Source organism: Drosophila elegans, unplaced genomic scaffold, assembly GCF_018152505.1.
Source record: "Drosophila elegans isolate 14027-0461.03 unplaced genomic scaffold, ASM1815250v1 contig_208, whole genome shotgun sequence".
Classification (NCBI taxonomy): Eukaryota; Metazoa; Arthropoda; class Insecta; order Diptera; family Drosophilidae; genus Drosophila; species Drosophila elegans.
The window spans coordinates 27,999,179-28,021,368 of record NW_024545578.1 but is presented as its reverse complement, the minus strand read 5'-3'; positions in this window follow the sequence as shown (position 1 = coordinate 28,021,368).

Sequence of the window (22,190 nt, the reverse complement as noted above, 5' to 3'; positions counted from 1 at the left end):
TAACAACTAAATAGATGGTTGAATATTATATGTAAAATGTAATACTTATTCGCAAATAAACAATGGTTTTTTAAACTTTCATTCTTAGCTCTAAAAAGGTTTTAGGTTTAAAATTTGATTGCAAATAACTTAAGCAATATGCCGAAAGTAACGCCATGGCCTTGCGGGAACAGAAAACCAAGAAGAAAGAAATTTTCGTTCAAACATAAGCGGAGACAGGCTTAAGATTCGCGTTCTATCAACGACATTCTAAATACCACATGTCCGGCCCTTATCTGAATAATTAGACGAATCAATATTCGAGTACGAGACTAGTTTTAACTGTTGGGTTGTTTAAAATAAAACACGTCACTTGAGCTCAATTAACTTCTGATATTTATTAATTTATTGATTTATAGTTTACAATGAACTGCTAACTTACACATATGTGCTAAAAAAAAAGTCTAACTTAAACTTACTAAATATTATATGATTCAAAAAAGCATAAATATTTGATGATATCCGATCAATAGAATTGTTCAAAGATATTACAGGATATACTGCATTATAATTTGAACAAAGCACCCGAAAGGGCTCATGAAGGGCAAAGTTGGATCTACAAATTGGCAAGTGAATAGGGCGAAAAGTACGAGTAAATATTGAGGAACAGCGATGTTAATATAGCTAAGGAGGAGGCCAGAATTCACCTCACCTATGAGAAGCTTATGCAAAAAAATTACTCCGCTGCAAATTCTACAATGTTTTAAAGACTTTAGATCAATTAACATTAACCTTGAAGAGTAAGGTGACGAAGTTGTCGAAGAGCAAATAATAAAAATTGCTTTTTGTCTGACTGGATTAATATATTGAGGGTTCCAAAAACTTGCGCAGTGTTCCAAAATAGGGCGAGCCATGGCAATGTAAAGAGTCTTTGTTGTATACGGGTTGTCAAACTCCTTGACCCAACGTTTTATGAAAACTAAAAAACCCTTAGCTTTACCAATGATGACAGAAATATGGCTTTTGAAACATAACTAGCTATCAAATAGGACACCTAGATCAGTTACTTGCGTAATACGTTCTAAAGTAGAGTTTCCAAGATGGTAAGAATGTATGTGGGCTGAAGTCCGGTAAAAGGACATTCATTTGCATTTAGTGTGCTTAAGAAGCAACAATTTGTTGGAACACCATAATTGTAATTGATCAAGGTCCGACTGTAGGCGAAGGTATGACATTTGGTCAGAGAATGATAGGCAAATTCTTACGTCGTCCGCATACATTAGAGTAGAGGCAAATGACACTACTTTTGGAAGATCATTAATAAAAAGAACGAGAATTAGTGCCCCAGATGACTTCCTTGGAGGACACAAAAAAAAACATTTACGACGGAGGAAAGTTGATTATTGAAGAGAACGCGTTGAGTTCTGTTTGAAAGATAGGCAGAAATTCAGTTAGGTAAATTGGGTGGAAAACCAAGTTTATGAAGGAGAAGGCTATGGCAACTACGGTGGAAACTACGGTGGATGAGAGTACGAAGATTAGTAGTAGTCCACCGTTATTTTACAAAGCCATGCTGTGCGGGAGAGAAAATGGAGGCACACATATGTTGAAGTTGACAAGTGACCAGATGCTCAAAAGGCTTAGGTATGGCAGAAAGTTTGGCTATACCACGATAATTCTCAACATCGGACCTTGAGCCTCTTTTATGAATTGGAATAATAAAAGATTCATTCCAAATTCTCGGGAACTCTGACGATAATAAAGATAAGTTAAATGGAAAAGTGATTGGCCAAGACAGAGCTTCGGCGCAGTTTCTTAGAACACAGCTAGGAATGTTATCAGGGCCCGCAGAATAAACGTTTCCAGCGACAGAAGGGCTTTAAGAACATCGCTAACTTCTAAATATTATTGATGCAGGGCAGATCATAAGGGTAGGGAGTGGAGAAATCATAGGATTGTTGACTGAAAAAAGTTTGCAAAAAGATTAGAAATGTCTAAAGATGATGATTCAGTTCGGTTGTGTAAATACATAGTTGAGGGATACGCATTTGATTTTTTTTTGAGTTTACAAAGGAGTAAAAACTTTTCGGATCATTACGAATGTTATCTCTACATTGAGCGATGTAGCTTTCATAACAAAGTTTAGAGGCATTAAAAAACAGCACGCGGGTCGTGACATAATTGGAAAAATCCACCGCAGAATTGGATTTTGAGTAAGACAAGTGCCTATTGAACAATAGGGGCTTAGAAGAGTCACTTACCGATAGGACGAAAAGATTTATCGACGACTGCAATGTCAAATTAAAGGATGACACTGCAGTTTCTAGGTCATTACATGATTTTAAGAAGGACCAATCGATAGCACTCAAATGCTGGTGTAAACCAACAAAATTGGCATTGCGGAAACATTTTACGCGTAAGGCCGCCTTAGTCTGAATTTCTGCAACGATCTCAACATTCAACAACAGCGTTGGGGTCTTCAGGCAGAGAAAAGGTAGGGCTTCTGAGGCCATTTGCGAGAGTGTCGTTATTAACAAATATTAAGTCAAGAAGTCTATCCATATGGTTCTTAACAAAGTTTATCTGACCCAGAGACAAATCCGTCAAGCCGTCGATAAAGTCGTGCTGGCTTTCGGCAAAAAGGATATGGGAGTCTAATGAATAGATCCAAGACACGTTAGATATGTCAAAATCTCCCATTATAATTAGATGGTCCTCATCGGCAATAGAAGAGAATACTTATTGAATGACAGATAGGTGCACTAAATAGAGAGAAGTATCAGATCTAGGTGGAATGTAAGAGCAAGTTATATAAATATTAACGTTATTGATATTAATTTTAACTGCAACGAATTCAATGGAAAGTGGGTTTTCAAAAGGCAAAATCTCCGATGAAAGTGAGTTGTGAACTGCAATTAATTCGCCACCGCCCAGGGAGATGCGGTCAGTTCTATAGATAACAAACTTATTAACGAATATTTCTTGATCGGAAAACGAAAAGTTTAGCCGTGTTTCAGTTAAAGCAATGACGTCGGCGTCGGTGGAAGGACTATTAACATACACCTTACTCAGTTTACCCAGTAGGCTTTGCACATTTTGGTATAAAATTGACAGATTTGTTTTTCTTAGTTTTTTGAAGCAGCTGAATTTTGGCCACGGGGCTGGTTTTTCTGAAGATACTCATGTACTAAAGTATTAACTGGCCAAAGCGTAGAAATAAGTGCCTTAGAGAAATAGGAATCAGTGATGCGAATTTTAGGAGAAGAGATATTGCGCTTTTGCTTAAAAATGAACTTATGTACAGAAATAGCGTTGTCCGGAGCATGCAGTTTCTCACAGAGGAAGATCCTAACATCCTCGGCAGTGGCTTCGGTATTAAGTCTTGTCACGAATATCGATTTTTGAATAACCCCTCTCAGAGGAATCCCAGAGACATCAGAAGTCGCCTCGCTATTCCTTGGACGGTTACTTCTCGGAGCACCACTTAAAGGGACACTAAAGCGTCTCTTGCGGCTCTTGCATTGCTTGGGCCAGGCATATCGTTGGAGAAGGAAACAGCACCAGATGTAGAAGTGGATGTAGGAGCAGAGTTGGTAGCAACAGGAGGCAGTTGCAATCCAAGAGAGGCCATGCTTTTTTCCGGTAGAACATAACCAAGGGATTCCGCAGCCAATGAGGCACGCGAGGGAACAGAAGAAGGTCCAGAAAGGGTATTGTGAGCCAGTGGCAGAGACGGTGTTAAGTAGTTCGGCGAAAGGTCCATATTATTAGCATAAGTTGGCGTCGAGACGGAGGGTAATTTGGGATTTCTTTTCGGTGACCAACTCGTTTGGAGATTAAATCCCCAACACGGCCATTGAAGCCAGCTCCATCACACCTAACATGCGAACAGTTATCACATAACCAGCAGTTGAGGTAGGTATAGCCACTAATAATGCCACTATACTCGCATTTATTAGCAGAGCAAGAGATGGTCATTTTGGTTAATTATCAGGTCACTGTGCACAGAAGAAGAGGGCAGTGCGGGTGTAGTATGTGAGCATCCATATCAACCTCGAGCGTAAGCGAGAAATGTTGGGCTACAGCTGCAAGCGCTTAACAGCAGCGGAGCAGATACCGTATAAACATTGAAGCAGCAGCGGGGTGAAGAGCGGTCAGATGTAAGCGTTGAACAGCAGAGCAGTAGCAGGGCAGAGAGCGAGTGGGCGTTGAAGAGCAGCAGCAGCGGTACAGAGAGCGGTCGGATGTAAGCGTTGAGCAACCGATCGAAACAAGTGCAACGAATGCAGCTTCGTTTAAATGAATGCGGTGAGCACTAAGAGCGCAGTGTCACTAACAGCACCAAACTTTAGGATTAGCGGTGAACGCTGACCAAGCAGAGCAATAAGAAAAATAGTCAATTGGCAGCTTGTTTTAATTTAAATAAACCGTCATTAACTTTTAATGTCTATATGTAATTGTAGGGTTACTGACAAGACAACTAAGGCAGGCAAAATACGTAAAACTTCGGAAGAACACAGTTTGAAAGAGGAGCGTCGAATTACACGTCCGATTAGATTAAACTCTCATACAGTTCTTGCCTCGTTCCTTCGGTGTATTTGTGGCCAGTCCAAAGGTCTTGGGCCGAGGGAGTTGCGACCTGTGTAGGCACGCTGGGTGCCGGCTCAACTCGCCGGACGGAATGGGTTCTTTGCCTTAGGAAAAAGATAGAACTCGTTCAGTTCGTTTTATCATTTGCCGTCGCTGCCCACAAGCTTCTCAAGTAGCTAGCTAGAGCGCTTGACCAAATTTCGATCGGCAGCGTGTGGGTGTTTTCCCCTGCCCCTTTATACGTTCCGTATGCCGATGGATCGCTGCCGGCCACTGCAATGCGATCCCCTATTGTCAATGTCGTCAGTCGAAATTTACGTCATTGTCCATATGCGTCAACTTCTCCTTTTATAGACGTTTACCAAGACATTATTGAGTTCTGCTACACACTATAATTTATTGAAAAAGGTGCACATTTAATTGACAAATAGAAGTGTACATTTAGTTGCCAAAGTAATTAAACTGAGAAATATTCTAAGCGTGTATATAATATTTGTATTAACGTGCAATAAAAATGTTAGGAATAAATATAAATTCAAGACTAATCTTTCGAGTTTATTTAAAAAATAATATTATGTTGTACTACATGACTTTAAATTTAATGTATGAGGTTTTTATAAATAAATGTTTAAATTGCACATAGATCTAGGTATTGCACATATATATATATATATAGATAACAATAATAAACTTCACTTTTAGCCTTCGTAATTTTATGCTAGGAATGCTAGGAGAGCGGGGGTGGAGACTGTAAACAGACCGAGATGAGAATTCATCTAGACATAACTGCTCTCGATTGTTAACGAATAACATCGATAGTGGCCCCTCCTTGGCGCGGACATCACGATAAACGTCAGAGCCCAACACCAGGGATATAGTCGCCGGGCGATGAAACTGTTCATCAGCAAGATGGATATCGTTAAACCTAGCGCGAATATCGTCGGCTAGGGCACGGATTGGAGTGCGAGTGGAGAAGTTGGGGCTGACCTTAAGCACCACGTCGATTTTGAAGGTGTCTGTCCGTGACCTTATGGTCTCGGCTCCGACGCTTGTAGTGGGGAGACGGAACCCCGCGGCGACCGATCTATCGATGGTGCTCACCGGGGTGCACGTGCCAATCAGGGTGCCCGTCTCGTACTTTTTGGTTCCAGTGTCGAGAACCACGATGGCCGTCGGGATGATTTCCACACTCCGATGCTGCAACAGACATGCCACAGATGGAGCTGCAGTTCGCGCTTCGGCCTGGTTGGTATGCCGGGAATGCCGGGAATTCCGCGAGCTGGGCGTTGGACCCCGAGAGCGTGAGCCGGAAGCTGAAGATCGTGGTGAATTCGCCGAAGGTGGCACCGAAGAAATTGATTGGCGACGCGAACTGGAAGACTCGCGCATATGAAGCAACGAGTGGTGGTCCTGCCCACACTTTTTGCACGTGTCTCCGCTGCGACATACTGCTGGTGTGCCATGCAATTAGCGCAATATTTGTTAATGATAACGGCGCGGAGCCGCTACTCAGTGCTGAGCCTCAGCAACTGGTTGCACTTCCGTAGCGGATAAATTCCCCGACAGACTCGGGAGCGGTATGATCGAGTACCTCGGGAACGTCTTTCGTCCGGAGTTTGGGCGATGCGAGTACGTGGAGCCATGGTTTTAATGCTTTAATATGAAAAAAAAAGATGATAAGTACCTTTAGTGTCAATTGTGAACGAAATTTGAAGCATGAGGACAGAAGGCACTATTTTGGAAGTACGGAGTTTCCCTTGGTCTCCATAGGAAGAAGTACTAGCTTATGGACGGGATGTTTAATAATCCCCGGAGCGGTACAGATTTCTACTAGGCGAACTCTACTGTCGGCCCCTGAAAAGACAGATACAACTCTGTCGAGCCGCCAGTCGTTTTATGGCATATTGTCTTCTTTGACGACCACCATATCATCGACTTGTATAGATTGGGAATGATTCTGCCACTTATTGCGCTTGTGAAGTTCTTTTAAGAACTGCTGAAGCAGGGCCTTTAAATGTTGCCAGCGATTTACAATCGACTTAGCTTCGCCCTTAATTTTGGGCTCAGTTGTGGAAAGCAACGGACCCCCAATCAGAAAGTGGCCTGGCGTTAATGCCAACAAATCAGAAGGATTTTCGGACATGCGAGACAGTGGCCTGGAATTAAGGCGCGCTTCAACTTTGGCAATAAGAGTGGGGAGCTCTTCCAACGTGTACTTCCGACTTCACGTCGACTTGTAGAAAATACTTTGAAGCTTTTCACTCCAGCCTCCCACAATCCTCCCATATATGGAGCTCCTGGTGGAATAAAACGCCACAAAAATCCCTGATGGCTATAGGAATCAGTTACAGACTCCTTGATCGCTTGCATAAAATCACGAGAAAGTAAAGTCGCTGCCCTCCCACAGAGGTTTTGCCATAATCGGAATGAACCCTCTGAGGACAAACTCTTCTCGCTACGAATCGGGCAAATGCCGCGAGGAACTTCTCGATTGTGCGGTGGGAAGTAGGCTCTAAATGGATCGCCTTTGTGGAGAAACACACAAACACTCAAACATATTCCTTAGTAATGAGGCATGCTCTGCCTGTATAGTTTTCGATTTCAAATGGGCCTGCATAATCAATGCCAGTATATGTAAATGGCATATTGCGGCCCCATATGCCTTGATATCGCGAAAGTTATAGTGGAGTAGGTGCTCGTTAGGGATATCTTCAAATATGCTATTCTAATTAGCTCTCCACTTTCTCAAGGGGAACCCGGCGCGGTTAAAAGCGAGGCAAAACTCGCTGGTAGCAAGTCGAGCCTCTTGTACTGTAACGTACACACCTAGGTGTACGATACAATTTTTAGTAGTATGTAAAGTTATAGGTGTAAGCGTCTTATCATGAATAATAAATATTAAGTTAAAAGTATTTAAGGTTACCGGTGTAAGCGACGCATAATGGATAATAAATATTAAGTTGAAACCGCATATTAAGCCGTAGTTAAGTTAAGTTCCAAACCCGAGTGGCAACGCCAGCCGATATTTAGTGAGTAATAGAAAATACTAGAAATTAAGAAATATACTAGAAATCCCAAAAGCGGGAAAAAGGGAGCGTGAGGAAGGTGGTCACACACCGATCGAGCTAGCGGTCTCTTGTGTCGGAATGGTAAGACGGGGCGGACGTGTCTCCCGCAGTAATTTTCCGTGTAATTCGTGTAACGCCTCGACCGCGCGACGACACGTGACAAATGAATAAGGGTCTCTCGTGCCGGAATAGTAAAACGGAGCGGACGTGTCTCCCGTAGCGATTTTTCCGGATAATCCGAGTGACTCCTCGACCGCGCGAAGGCACGCGATCAGTGAACAAGTGGGCTGATTAGTGTTTTGAGGTTAGTGTACACAAAATTCCTCTCCGTTGAGTAAAGACAGTGTAGCAGACTCGTAGGAGGATAGTAGATCAATAAAAATAACCTAGTATAATAATAAAGGGAAGTAAAAGGTTAAATTCCCCATTCGTGATTCTTTTTATTCGTAGTATCCTAGCTTCCTTCCTCGTAGTGCACGTGGCCTGTACGCGGACATCCGTCCCGTCTGGTCTAGTATCCTAACCTCCCTCCCCGTAGTATTTGAGACCAGTACGAGGACACCCGGCCCGTCTGGTCTAGTATCTTGGTTCCCCACATCGTCGTATTTGAGACCCGACGTGGACACCCGTCCCGTTCGGTCTAGTATCTTAGATTCCCCTCCTCGTAGTGCATGTGGCCTGTACGTGGACACCCGGCCCGTCTGGTCTAGTACCCTAGCTTTCCTCCTCGTAGCGCATGCGACCGGCACGTGGACACCCGGCCCGTCTGGTCTAGTACCCTAGCTTCCCTCCTCGTAGCGCATACGACCGGCACGCGGACACCCGGCCCGTCTGTTCTAGTACCCTAGCTTTCCCCCACGTAGTGCATGGGGCCGGCACGCGGACACCCGGCCCGTCCGGTCTAGTACAATAGCTTTTCTCTTCGTAGTGCATGCGATCTGCGCGTGGACATCATTCCCGACTGGTCAATCATACCGCCATCCTTTTCCCTCCAATCCCCCCCGCGTCTGACAAATCTTACCCGGCTTGGCCTCGCCCGAAGGTCCAGCCCGGTGGATTTTTGGCATCCGTTACGTCGAAAACGACTTGCGCGCGACGCCACCCCCCGATCCTACTCTCGCGAAATAGTATCCTGGCTTGGCCTCGCCCGAAGGTCCAGTCCGGTGGATTTTTGGCCTACGGCACGCGGAAAGCGACTTGCGTGTCCCAATCGCGGAAGTGACCAGTGGGATCACCCGGCGTTCGCACACTAGTGAAACCGTTCGTCTGGCTTGGCCTCGCCCCAAGGTCCAGCCCGTGGAATTTTTAACCCAGGAGCAAGATACGGCGCGACCAACTCCGACATTACTCTCTCTCTCCCGGCGTCCATGAGAACCTTCGGCGCGACCCCCCCAAACGACTCATTCACTCGTTCAATGAAACTCTCTAGTCCGGTGTTTCGGTGATTTACAAATTTCTTGTAAAGGACTCCTGGATCTGACTGAGATCTGTACCCCCGCCAGAGAGCATCCTTACAGTACGCAATCGGCCCCTGCCAGAACGTCATCTACGTACATAAAATGCCGAATAATATTGGTTGCTTTAGGGAAATCCGTTTCTACGTCGTCTGCCAATTGTTGGAGTACGCGCCGTGCCAGAAACGGTGCACAGTTGACACCAAAGGTGACGGGTTTTAGCTCGAAATCGCTTACTTCTCCTTCTTTATTCCGGAATCAAATTCTTTGGAACGGCGTATGCTTGGGATCGACCCAGATTTGACGGTACATTTTTGTAATGTCTGTACTGAGCACGTACTGGAAATAACGCCACTTCAAGATCTGAATGGTTAAATCAGATTGTAGGACTGGACTTGTAATAAGAATATCGTTCAAGCTTGTCCTAGAAGCATTGAACACCACGCGAAGATTGGTGGAGGTGCTGTCGGGTTTAATCACAGCATGGTGTGGAAGATAATAGTTTGGAGTATCTCATGTGACCCAGATCCAAAAACTCTTGAATGACTGAGTCATATTGCTCTTTTAGTGGAAAGTCTCTTTTCAAACGGTTTTCGTTCCTAAGCTAGCTAGGGCAATAGATCCTGAGCTAGGGCAATAGATCGTCAGTGTCCCAATTTGGATCCAAAATTTTCGGATTCGCGAAGGTATCGTTACCACGTATTTCACGCTTGCGGGTATAAAGGTGGTTTGGAGAAAATTCGCAATATGAATCGGATTTCTTTACCCTCTTTGTTGGTATATTCTCGCTTATGGCTTGATGCGTTGGACACTGGGCCGGTAAGCACCCAGCCGAAAATAATTTCCTGACCTAGCAGAGAGCCACAAATATTGGTGCGCGTGCCGCTCAGCAACACGGACGGTAAAATGTCGACTCCGATCAAAACATCTATCTGGGAACTCTCTTAAAATGTTGGATCTGCCAGGGGAATGGCCGGTAAATCGACCAGCGCATCTCGTGGAATTGGGTACGACGGAAGCATTCCAGCCAGTTCGGGCAGAACGTAAGCAGTGGTTTCTAGCTGAAAAAATGGCAGAACCTGGTCGCCTGAGCGGAAACGGTCTGATTTAAGCCCGAAACTTGGACTTGGTTAAGGCGGAATGGCAGCTTAATGAGATTGAACAGGCGTTCCGAAATAAATGTAGCCTCAGAACCCGAGTCTATTAGAGCAAGAGCTCTGTAGTTCGTTCCCAATGGCCGTGCCTAGCAGAAACGTTCTAGCACCGATTGCGCAATAGTTCTGCACACTTGGCGGATTTTCTAAACCGTTGGCGACCCCCTGTACCGCTGGATTTTGTAGGCTTACGGGAAATGGGGTTGCCTTTATGCAACAGTGTATGATGTGCTGTGAGTGCTAGTACATCCACGTAGCTGGTGTCCTCTAGCAAAATAATTTAGGCAAAGCTGCTTTTTTTTATGTAGATCGTTCGCGCATCCACAGACATCTGCAGAAGACGCTGGCATAAGCGCACTGAATGACCCTCTTTTGAGCACAGATCGCAATTCTTTGGTTTAGTAAGGTGGTCACTATGGCTTGGAAGGAGTTGTGCTTCCTGGGAACGGGTTGACTCTTAGCGTTAGAGTGATTGCTGTTAGGTATCATTCGCTAAGAAACGTATTCATTTCATTCCAGGTCGGAATGTCGGACTTGGATGACAGGGACTGCTCCCATAAGGAGAGGGTAAGTTTTGGCAATCTCTCTGTTGAAATGTTGGAATGAGCCAGCTCTGTAGGTCTTTCAGAGCCTGGCCAGATTCGGGACTTACGGAACCCAAATTAAAAAGGAGTTTGAGTTGGCTGTTTACTAGCAGTCTCTTATTTTCGAAACGGTCTCGAAGCGCTTCACATGCTGAATCGAATTGTCTAATACAGCGTCTGGATCTTTAAGTTGGAACGCGTGACTTTTATCTGTGGAACTGCAATAGAGATTAAGGAGATGTCGCTTTTTGCGTTGGAAATCAAAGCTTTGGGTTCTTGTTTACCCTGAGACCCGCGAGGGGACGCTGATCGCGGTCGCTCTAAGCTTACCCGCGGAGCTGTCTTCAAATTGTTTTTATTCCCTATGGGCATGCTAGGATAAGAATCAGGAAATTGTTCCTATTCGCCGTAAATAAAGAAACAAACTTCTATTAAAATCAATGGACTCGTATTGATATGGATGTCAAAATTATTTTCAATATATTTAATAAGCATCTGGATATCACAGGTTCAATTGTGGCAGGCGTGTGCCACTATCAAGGTTGATTTTTGTTTATTTATTATTTAATTACTTCGGCACGAGCCAAAACCTTGAAATAAGAAGATAGGTCAGTAAATGGCAGGGAAGAGGAAGAAGGTAACGTTGACAATACCGCCTACTAGGACTTCAAGGGCTTCTACCTTAGCCGCAAGACGGGCATGGAGAGCAAGACAAACCGTGACAACTAGCGATCAACAGGCACAGGAACAGTCGGTCAGCTTTGGCAGCAAGGTAGGTAGCTTAGGAAGCCTGGCAGAGTACCACAGCTCCACCATGGAGGAGTCATCAGGGGCTGTAGGGGGTGAAAACTATTGCTTAGGACCGCCACAAGGAAGGTCCAGCGTGCTACCTAATACAGGAGCACGGTCGCGGCAGTCGGAGTCAGAAATCAGGCTGGAACGAATGATGTCTGCGCTGATCATGCAAGGCAACGAGTTAAGGGCTACAGTCGCAACCCAGATTACTGAATTAAATACACAGATAATTAATCTACAAACAAAACTGGCAGAAATGAGTGAATCACAATCAGGTAATTCACAAACAGTCGGAGACATGCCTGCACAAAACAGTACTTCTCGACCGGCACATTCGAGCCGCTGTGAGCGTCTACTTAACACCGAAACAGGAGTTTCGGGGTCAGCACCGCCGCTAAGACTTAATTCACTGGACCAACATAATCAGAATGACTCTGGAAGACGAAACTGCAACAGTGCATGGGAAATATCGGGCGCTGAGCACCGACCAGCAGAGAACCGGAACGTTAGATTGGACACGTGGAATCTTAAATTTGATGGGACCAGCCGACGGATGTCAATAGAAAGTTTTCTCTTCCGAGTAGCAATGTATGGGTATACGGATGAACAGTTATTCCGAGAATTTCACTGTTTACTCACTGGATCCGCCAGCAAATGGTATTGGCAAATTTTGGGTACCACTCGTTAACCCATGCAATGACCAGAGCATTTTCGACATCTGAGAACGACTATGTACCCATAAAAGAATTAATGGAACGACGACAGGGATATAACGAGAGTTTAGAGGATTATATTTCTGCGATGCGCAATTTGCACTTTAAACTAAGAAATAAGATTCCAGAATCCAGCCTTGTGGAGATATTGAAAGAGAACCTAAATTCTCAAATGGGAGCCTTTTTGTTGGCGTCAAGCATATCTACATTAGCCGAGTTTAAGAGGGAAGGAATACGTGTCGAAAAATGGTTGAAGGACAAGAGGGCGCGCCCGCTGCACTTTAACGAGATCATAAGTGAATCGGAAGAAGGATACGAGGCCGATGACTACCAAGTAGAGGCTATTCAGAACAACCGGCCACCGAAGGGTGCTGGAATGATAAAGCCAGCAAGAGGAAATCCATTTCGTCAAATCAGCGTTAGGCAGAGTACGAGGATGCTCGCGCGTGTATCTTTAATACAGCACAAGAGGAAGAAGGCAAAAGGGGTAACCAGAAGAATAAGAAACTTTGACACCTACACCAGACCCTGGAAACTGCACGGGAACTAAAAAGAAAATTAGTTACGTCTATCATCAGTCTGAAAAATGACAACCGCCTTTTTGCCAAGGCGAAAGTCGACGGCGAAGAGATTGTAGCCTTATTAGATACAGGGGCGAGTGCCAACTGCATTGGCAAAGAAGCAGAGCTGTTTTTACAACGGAGGCAGCATAAAGTGCAGAGGTTAACCAGACAAAACGTACAAACGGCCAGTGGGGGGAAAACTTAAGTTACAGGCATGATCATTCTGCCAGTGGAATGGGAAGGCGAAACAAGAGAATTGGAATTTTTAATAGTGCCTGCTCTACAGTAACACTTTTATTTCGGAATAGAATTCTGGGAGATTGCGGAAGTAGATACAGTAGCGCCAGAAGAAGAGAATCCCGAACGCCCCAAAACTGCATACACCCCACAAAAACTTACCGAGCAACAGAAAAGCACTCTTAAAATGGTAGTCAACACCTTTCCATCCTGTACAGATATGGGCTAAGGGAAAACCGAGTTAGAAGAACATGTCATAGAGGTTACACAGGAAAATTTACCTATCAAGCAGAGGCATTATCCCATCTCACCAGCAAAACAGAAACTGGTATTTGCCGCACTCGACCGAATGATAAAATTAGGGATAATAGAGGAAAAAATCGCCATTGCTTAGACGCCCGCTTCATGAAAGTCTCAAAAAGGACCGAGTCAGGAAATATGAGCTCGATGAAGATGGCATTAAAGCCTTTAAGGCACTGAAGATCAGCCTGGTATCAGCACCTGTATTGACAACACCGGATTTTTCAAAACCTTTCACGATTCAGTGCGATGCAGCGACGACCGGAGTTGGAGGGGTGTTGTTCCAGACAGATGAAGAGGGTGGCGAGCATCCTATCGCATACATGTCCTCGAGGCTGGACAAAGCCCAAAGGAACTACAGCATCACTGAACTTGAATGTTTATCGGCAGTATTGAGCATCGCCCATACGTTGAAGGAATCCCATTCAAGGTCATAACAGATCATGCTAGTTTAAAGTGGCTCATGGGCCAGAAAGATTTATGAGGCAGACTAGCAAGGTGGAGTTTAAAACTACAGGCCTTTGATTTTGAAATCGAACATCGAAAAGGGTCACAAAATGTAGTCCCAGATGCGCTTTGACGGGTTCATATGGATGAAGTAACATCGGGACTTAGGGATGCGGCAGAGATTAACATCGACTTACAATCAGCAGCTTTTCAATCAAAAGAATACAAAGAATTTGTTCAAGCTGTCGAAAAACACGCAGAAAAGACTCCTGATACCCAAACGTCCGAAGGAACGTGTATAAGAGGTTATAATACATAATATTATTTTTTAAATAAACTCGAAAGATTAGCTTAGAATATTTCTCAAATTAATTATTTTGGCACCCTAATTTACTCTTTTACTTGGCAATTAAATGCGCACCTTTTTAAATGAAAAATCTTTTCAATAAATTATAATATGAAGCAGAAATCAATAATGTCTTGGGTAGCATTTATAAAAGGGGGAGCTGGCGCAAATGGAAAAACTCGGCTCAAGAACAATGACGTAACTTTCGACAGACAACATTGACAATAGGGGATCGCATTGCAGTGGCCGGCGGCGATCCATCGGCATACGAGAGGTATGAAGGGGCAGGGTAAAACAGCCACACGCTGCCGATCGAAATTCGGTCAAGCGCTCGAACTGGCTACTTGAGAAGCTTGTGGGCAGCGACGACAAATGACAAAACGAACTAAACGATCTCTACCTTTTTCCTAAGGCACGATAAATTTATTCTCGTTATGTAGGGGAGGGAGTGGTTTCCAAAGAACCCACCCCATCCGGCGAGCTGAGCCGGCAACCAGCGTGCCTACCCAGGACGCAACTTCCTCGGCCCAAGTCCTTTGGACTGGGCACTAATACTCCAACGTAACAGATTCTTCGCATCCTTAGAACTAGGACTTTAAACATCTGAAGATAATTTTGTTTTGGGTATTAAAGGTTACGATTTCAAAATCGGAATACCGGATGTAGGACATATCTGAAAAATTACTTCCCAGACATAATTTTCAATTTTTCGGAACAAAGATCAAAAATAGTTTGTGTCCCCACCTAAAATTCCTCTTCGCAGGTATATTTAATTTAATTTTTTTTTTGCACATATAAAGTCCCCAGCTTCAGCGACAGTCTGAATTGAGAGGCCTCGCCATCGGAACCTTGTCTCAGAATAGCCGTGCGACTTTATGACTCTTTTCAATATCTAGTAAAATAGACTAATGATTTTGTTTTATTAATAGAAATACTTAATGCGTTTTAATTTAAACTTGTATAGTCCTTATATAATAATATCAAATCACGTTCAAGTCCGACATAGCATTTTTAGGGAACCAACTAAATTTTTTTTTTAGTTTTCTCTGGCCGACGCTATCTGCTTGAACCAGGCAAGAACCAGGTCGCTCGAGAGGTTCGAGTCCAGAGGACACCGATTGACCAAGAGGGGGAAGGGGGTGAACAGACCAGATCCGTACAAACCCACGCTATCCGATTGAACCAGGCAAGAACCAGGTCGCTCGAGAGGTTCGAGTCGGTACGGGTTCCACCAATACAAGGGCGGGAGGACTGAATCTATCTCTCTGGCCGACGCTATCCATTTTTACTAGGCATGAACCAGGTCGAGAGGTTCGAGTCCAGAAAAAGAGGAACCAGAGAGGCAATTTTTTTCGTCTGTCTGGAATAAAGCTCTATTCGTCTGTCTGTCTACCTGTTTCCGACGACTGGGAGGGAGGGGGTTTTGGAGTTCTACGGAATCAGAACTCCGGTGGAGGCTGTAGTCCTGGGAAGAGGTCAGGCGGACATGAATGGAACTGGTGTCTCCGGTGGATACCAGTTGCATCCTATCATAGAATTCACTTATTTAGGGACCTTATTTATAATTTCTTGGGGGCCTAATTTCGAACGGTTTCTTGACCCATAAATAACTTCCAGTGCCAGCGAACCCCGTTTAAAAATTTTTGTATATTGTTCTTAATATAATTGTCAGACAAAACTGCTGTTGTATGCAAAAATATTCAAGAAGCATAAAAAGTGAACGAACATACACTGTATCGACCCTGTTTTGGGAGGCGGTATAGCTCGCCGTGGCCAGGGTTCGAGACAGAAATTTATTTCCTGAGTATCGCGTTGCTTTTTGTGCGGGATCGGCGCTACTGAAGGGTCGTATTTTGCGCTGCTTGATGCTGGCACTGCATAATGGTTCGAGGAACTGCTTGGCGTTGCCGATGTGCGATGACTGAGTACACTGCCTGTTGTCGACGCTGCATGGTAGCTGGGAACACTGCTTGATGTTGGCGCTTCGAATTGGCCGATTATGCACTGCTTGGTGTCGACGTTGCGCGGTGGCCGGTTGCACTGCTTGGTGTCGGCGCTTCGGAAGGGCTGATTGTGCATTGCTTGGTGTCGTCGTGTCTCGTCGTTCGAGTACTTCGGGTTCGTTGTGTTCTGGGTCGTTTTAGAGAAACGAACTACTAGGAATTTTTCTAGTGGGATGTGGGAATGTAGGGTATCGTTAGTTTCGACCTGCCGTTTTATTCCTTATGGTTTCCGGGTCGGAAGCCGGAAACGTGACTTCTGGTAGGAACTCACTGAGATGGGCCGGAATTACGAAAACCGTGCCGGGCTCAGCGATCGCGAGCGGGCCTCGGTGCGTATTCCTAAACCACACCGGGAGTCGGTGATCTTCACCAGGTCGTAGAGTCGAATTCAAACCGGACTCTTACGGATCCACCACCACTACCAAGACTAACTACCAGAACACTTACCCGGGTATGTTGTTTCCTCAAGAATTGTCGGAACGCAAGTGAAGTCTGGGGCTGTGTCTCCGCTTATATAGGCGCTGCTTTATGTGACCACATCGGACGATGATGATAATCCCGCTTTGGGTTATCGGGTTTATTGGGCGATGATTATCGACAATCGATAACTTCATCGAATAAGTGTGACCGGATGCTGTTGGCTTTGGGCGCGCGTTTGAATAAAAGGCCAGTATTTGGAATGTTATTTTTAAGCCTTAATGTAAAAGTTTAATTTTATATATTTGTGACGGTGGGTCGTCTTGGCTTCACCCATGCCGTCTCTGTCTGTCCATTAGTTGGTTTCGTTTGGTTTCTGTGTTTGTCCTTTGCTGTAGGAATCTTGATCTGTGGCTATTTCTCCGTTATGGTTGTTTGGTGTTGTATCCTGTTCCTTCTTCGTGTTCTTGTGTTGTCCTAGTCGTCGTCGTTGAGTTTGTTCCCTCTCTTCTAGCTGGGGCCTGTCTTGCGACCGGTGCCGCCCAGGTTGGTCTTCGGCCTCCAGCTGGACCTGCCACGTCCACGGACCCGATTATGATGACTCGACTTCGCTGCTGGTTTAGGATCTCCAGGTTTTCCCGTTATTGTTTTAGGGAGCTTTTCAGTTTCTTGTCCACTCTGATATAAGCAATGCTTTTGGTGATCAGTTGGGAGATATCATTTTAAGCTACTTCGTTCTCTACTACAGGTTTCAGTTAGTTTATGTATGCTCTCTGTGTTTATTTTTTTCTGTCGCCGTATGTTTTATTGACTCTATAACTGTTGAAACGAAACCCATCACTTTTAATGGGTCCTCGTATTTCGGTGCTAACTTTGCTGCAAACCCAATAACTGCCTTTGACAATGGGTGTTGTCGTTCCCATACGAGATCTCCTACTTTGGGTCTCCAGTCTCTTTTCCGTAGGTTGTATGATCTCGCTTGGTCTTGTGCTGCTTTTCCCATGTTCCGATGTGCTAGTTTGCTCGTTTCTATCATGTGTTGCAACCTTGCCGTTATCGTTTCCTTTACCATTTCGGATCCAGGTGTGGTTAAGTTATACAGGCTCCCAGGTAGTCGTATTTCCCGTCCGTATAGTGGGTACGCCGGGCTGTATCCTATTGATTCTGACTTGCTGCTATTGATGGCCATTGCTATTTCGGGTAGCCAGTCGTCTACCCACCGTGTGAGTTCGGTTCCGGAGAATTGAGCTAACATAGTTTTTATTCTCCTATTTGCCCTCTCGGCTGGGTTCCTTTGCGGGGTGTATGGCTCTGTTAACTGGTGGACGATTCCCCATTTCTGTAACTGTGCCTTATACATATTACTCGTTAACTGTTGTCCGAGATGAGTTTTTAATACACTTTCTGTTGTTGCTTTTCTGACGGCTGCTAGCTAAACCCACTTGGAGAACTTGTCGAACATCACTAGAAGCATGTTATTGCCGTGACTAGACCTCGGTAGTGAACCAACGAACTCTATGCAGAGTGTTTCCCAGGGTGCTTTTGCTATTTCTGTTAGCATTTTCCCTGCTGCCTGCTGCTGTGAGGTCTTGTACCGTTGGCATGTTTCACAGCGACGTACGTACTGTTATATGTCTCTGTGCATCCCTTGCCATTAGTGCGATGCCATTACCCGATGCTTCGTTTTTCTAACCCCTAGGTGGCCTGCTGTAGCTTCGCTGTGGATTTCTCGTAGCACTCGTTCTCTTTGCTTCTTTGCCACGCATAGCTTCCACGGTTGCGTATCCTCGTCTTCGGCCCATGACGTTAGATGTCTGTATAGTTTTCCTTCTATTAATTCGTAATCTGGCCATGTTTCTGGTTCTTTTTCTATTGAAAGGAGCTTCTGTTTTATCACCTCGTCCCCCTCTACTTCGGCTTCGTGTACTTCTTCCTCGAGCATTTGGGATAATGCGTCTGCCACGACTTTAAGCTTGCCTTCGCGATAGCGTACCTCGAATGAGTATGGCTGCATTGCCAATGCCCATCTGGCAATCCGTCCTGAAGAGCTCTCGATCGAGTTAAGCCATTTACGAGCTTAGTGGTCAGTGACAACGACGAAGTGATATCCCTCCAGGTACATCCTCATTTTCTGTATGCCCCAGTGTATTGCCAGGCACTCTTTTTCGGTGGCCGAGTAGTTTTGTTCTGTTTTTATAAGTTTCCAACTGGCGTATAAATTAACGTGTTCGCCGTTTTCGTACCCTTGGGTAGGTACTGCTCCTAGTCGTAGATACTGGCGTCCGTCTGAAGTACAAAGTGTCTTCCAAAGTCAGGACAAGCCAGTTAAGGTTTTGGTCGCCTCTTCTGTCTCCTCGGTCCATTTGAACTTTGTCCTCTTCTTAACCAGGTTGTATAGCGGTTGTGCCAGTTCCGTGAAGTAAGGAACAAATCTTCTGTACCAGGAGGCCACCCCTAGGAAGCTGTGTACCTGCTTTGTCGTCTGTGGACTTGGCATGTTAAGGATCGCGGCTATCTTTTCGGTGGGTATTCCCTAGCTATTTCAGTTCTTGTTAAAGAAGTGACATTTCTCTGTGTTGATCGTCAGATTTTCCTTGCGGAGTCGTCTATTACTTCTTGTAGTTTCTCCAGGTTTTCCTGTTTCGTGCGTCCCATGACCACTATGTCATCCAGGTATGCGAACGCGAATGGTTCCTTTTCCGGTCCGATGACTGAGTCTAGAGCTCTTTGGAAAGTCGCTGGTGCCGTGTGTAATCCGAAAGGCATTACTTTCCACTGAAACAGTCCGCGTTCTCGCACAGTAATAGCAGTGTACTGTTTACTATCTTCATTCATCGGTATCTGCCAGTAGCCACTTTTCAGATCTAGTGTGCTTATATATTTTGCCTCGCGGAGTTGGTTGATAATGTGATCCATTCGGGGTACTGGGTGCGCGTCTCTCTCAGAGTGCTCGTTCAGATTCCTATAGTCTATGCAAAGTCTCCATTCCTTGTTTTTCTTATCCACGATTACCACTGGCGAACTGTAGGTGGACAGCGAGGGTTCTATGAGGTTCTGTGCTATGAGTTCGTTGAATTATTTGTTTAATATTGATTGCATTGCTAGGTTTCGAGGGTAGTACCTGTGTTGAATTGGGCGGTCGTGCTTCATGAAGATTTTGTGGTTTGCAATGTGACTTACTCCTTTGATTTGGCTCATCATCTCTTGATCTCTTGGATCTGCGAGTCTGTTAAATCACCTGTTTCTAGTGATCCGATGCCGTGTCTCTTGTGTTTTTTGCCCCTGGTTGGTTCCTCTTGTTCTTTTCAGTGCCTCCGCATTCTAATGTGGCGTTGCATTGCTCTAAGATATCTATTCCCAAGAATAGGTCTCCAATCACCTCGTCGATTACTAGTAGTGTTTTTGTGTTTGTTTGTGTTTCGAGTTGTATTGGTACTTCTAGTGCCTCTGTGACCGTTCTGTTTGTTCCGTCTGCAAGTCTTATGGCTTCGGTAACTTGCTTTATTTTTTCATGTCCGGCTATTCTGTTGGCTAGTTCTTCGCCGATGAAACTCCGTGTGGCTCCTTGGTCAATTGCACGGCGAATTCCTGTGCTGCCTATTTTGTCTTGTGCTAGTAGGCGTCGAACGTTGAACTTTATTGACGTTGCGGGTGTGGTGTGTACCCTGGGTGCACGTCTTCCGTTTCCCGTCCTTTCATTCCGGCGGCAGCAATGAATTGTTGGTATTCCATCCTGTCCGCATACCCAGCAAAACAGTCTTGGTTGGTTATTGCATCCACGTGCTATGTGTCCCATTGCTTTGCACCTCGAGCATCTTTTGTTCTTGTCCCAAGATCTTGTGACGCCTGTGTTAAGTAGTTGTGGCGGTGCCTGGGGTCTCCAGTTCCTTGGTGGTCTCCAGTAAATTCCTGGTGGTTGGGATCCCCAGTGAGCTTCCGATGTTTGTTGTGTTGTCTGCTGTGCTGTATGCTCCTGTGATTGTAGCGCCTAAAATTCCTCGGCTCGTCGGATGTATTTCGCTATGGCTTAGCATTCTCCGCGTTTAGCATATCTTTTGAACTCTACACGACTGTTTCGGTACACCCACTACAGTTTTTTTTCTTCTTGAGCGTAGTGAATCGCATAATTTTCCGGAGTTCTCGTGCATATTCCTTCGCCGGCTCGTTCTCGCCTTGGAGTCTTTGTGTGATGCTTTCCATAGCTTTCTCCTCATGACCCGCTGGCCTGTAATACTCTAGGAATTCTTTTCGAAAGGTGCTCCATGAAGGCATCGGGTTTGGGTGGGTTTGCCACCAATCCAAGGCACAGCCCCTGAGAAGTACTACCATTGCTCCTGCTGCATGATCTATATCTATACTGTATTCCTCTGTTCTTCTTATGAACTCTTCCGGGTTTCCAGGTTCCGTATTCTTCCCCCCAACTATTACTACTCCGTAGTTATTACTCCCATTGTGGCCACTTTATTTCCTTCTGTCCAGTACCTTCCAGATGGGCTTTATTGGTGTTGCTTATCCAGCCTCGAGTTAACTTGTCTGCCATGGTATTATTTTGTGTTGTGTGAAGGAAGAGGCTAAACGATCTTTGGTGTTTCCATTTGAGGTTACTGTCTTTTTGTGTTCAATTTGCTCGGGCGACACTGTAACGACCCTGTTTCGGTATGCGGTATAGATCGCCTTGCCCAGGGTTCGAGAACGAAATTTATTTCCTCTTGAGATCGGTTTACCTTCCTTTCCCCAAAGAATAACACAAATCGAACGCTACAAAGTATGGTTATATTTTAATAATATGGTTGGTTAGGACTACGTTTCTAATTATAATTATATCGGCGCTATGGAAGGGCCGAGTGTGATAATGCTTGCTTGGTTGACATCGGCGGTGCGGAAGAGCCTAGTGTGGTACTGCATGCTGGGTTGACGTCGGCGCTGCTGGAGGGCCGATTGTGGTACTGCTTGCTGAGTGATACTGACGCTGTCAGTTCTGTATTGAAACTGTTTCATTTTATTTAAAACTTCTTGACAAGAAACTTATGTGAAAATCTTATTCTAATCTTAGCTATGGTCTACGCAGAGACCTAATCTTTTAGTCTGGGCGGGGGAGTTATTTATTTTTAAATTATAAATTTAACACCTTGCACGGCTTGAAATGACTTATGTTTTAGGATTACAAAATTTGAATCTTTAATTTATTTATTTTTAATCAAAACATTCTTTAACATAATTTATTTATAACATAAATTGATTAAATATTAATTATACCGTTTGGTATGGCAATGGCTTGTAATTGCCTTCGTACATTTATTTTTCTTATAAAATATACAGTTAATACAAGTATTATAATAATTGCCAAAATTAAAGAAGCATGTCCAGTTACATGATGGAAGTCTAATTCTTTTAATTCTAACTTGTGAGTCTTTTAATATTGTATTTCTTGTGTTAATCGATTGATTTCATCAGTATGATTTATTAAGGGCAAATCGAGCTGGTTCCAAACTATCTTCGGTACATCATTAACCTCTCCAATATAAGACACAGAAAATGTT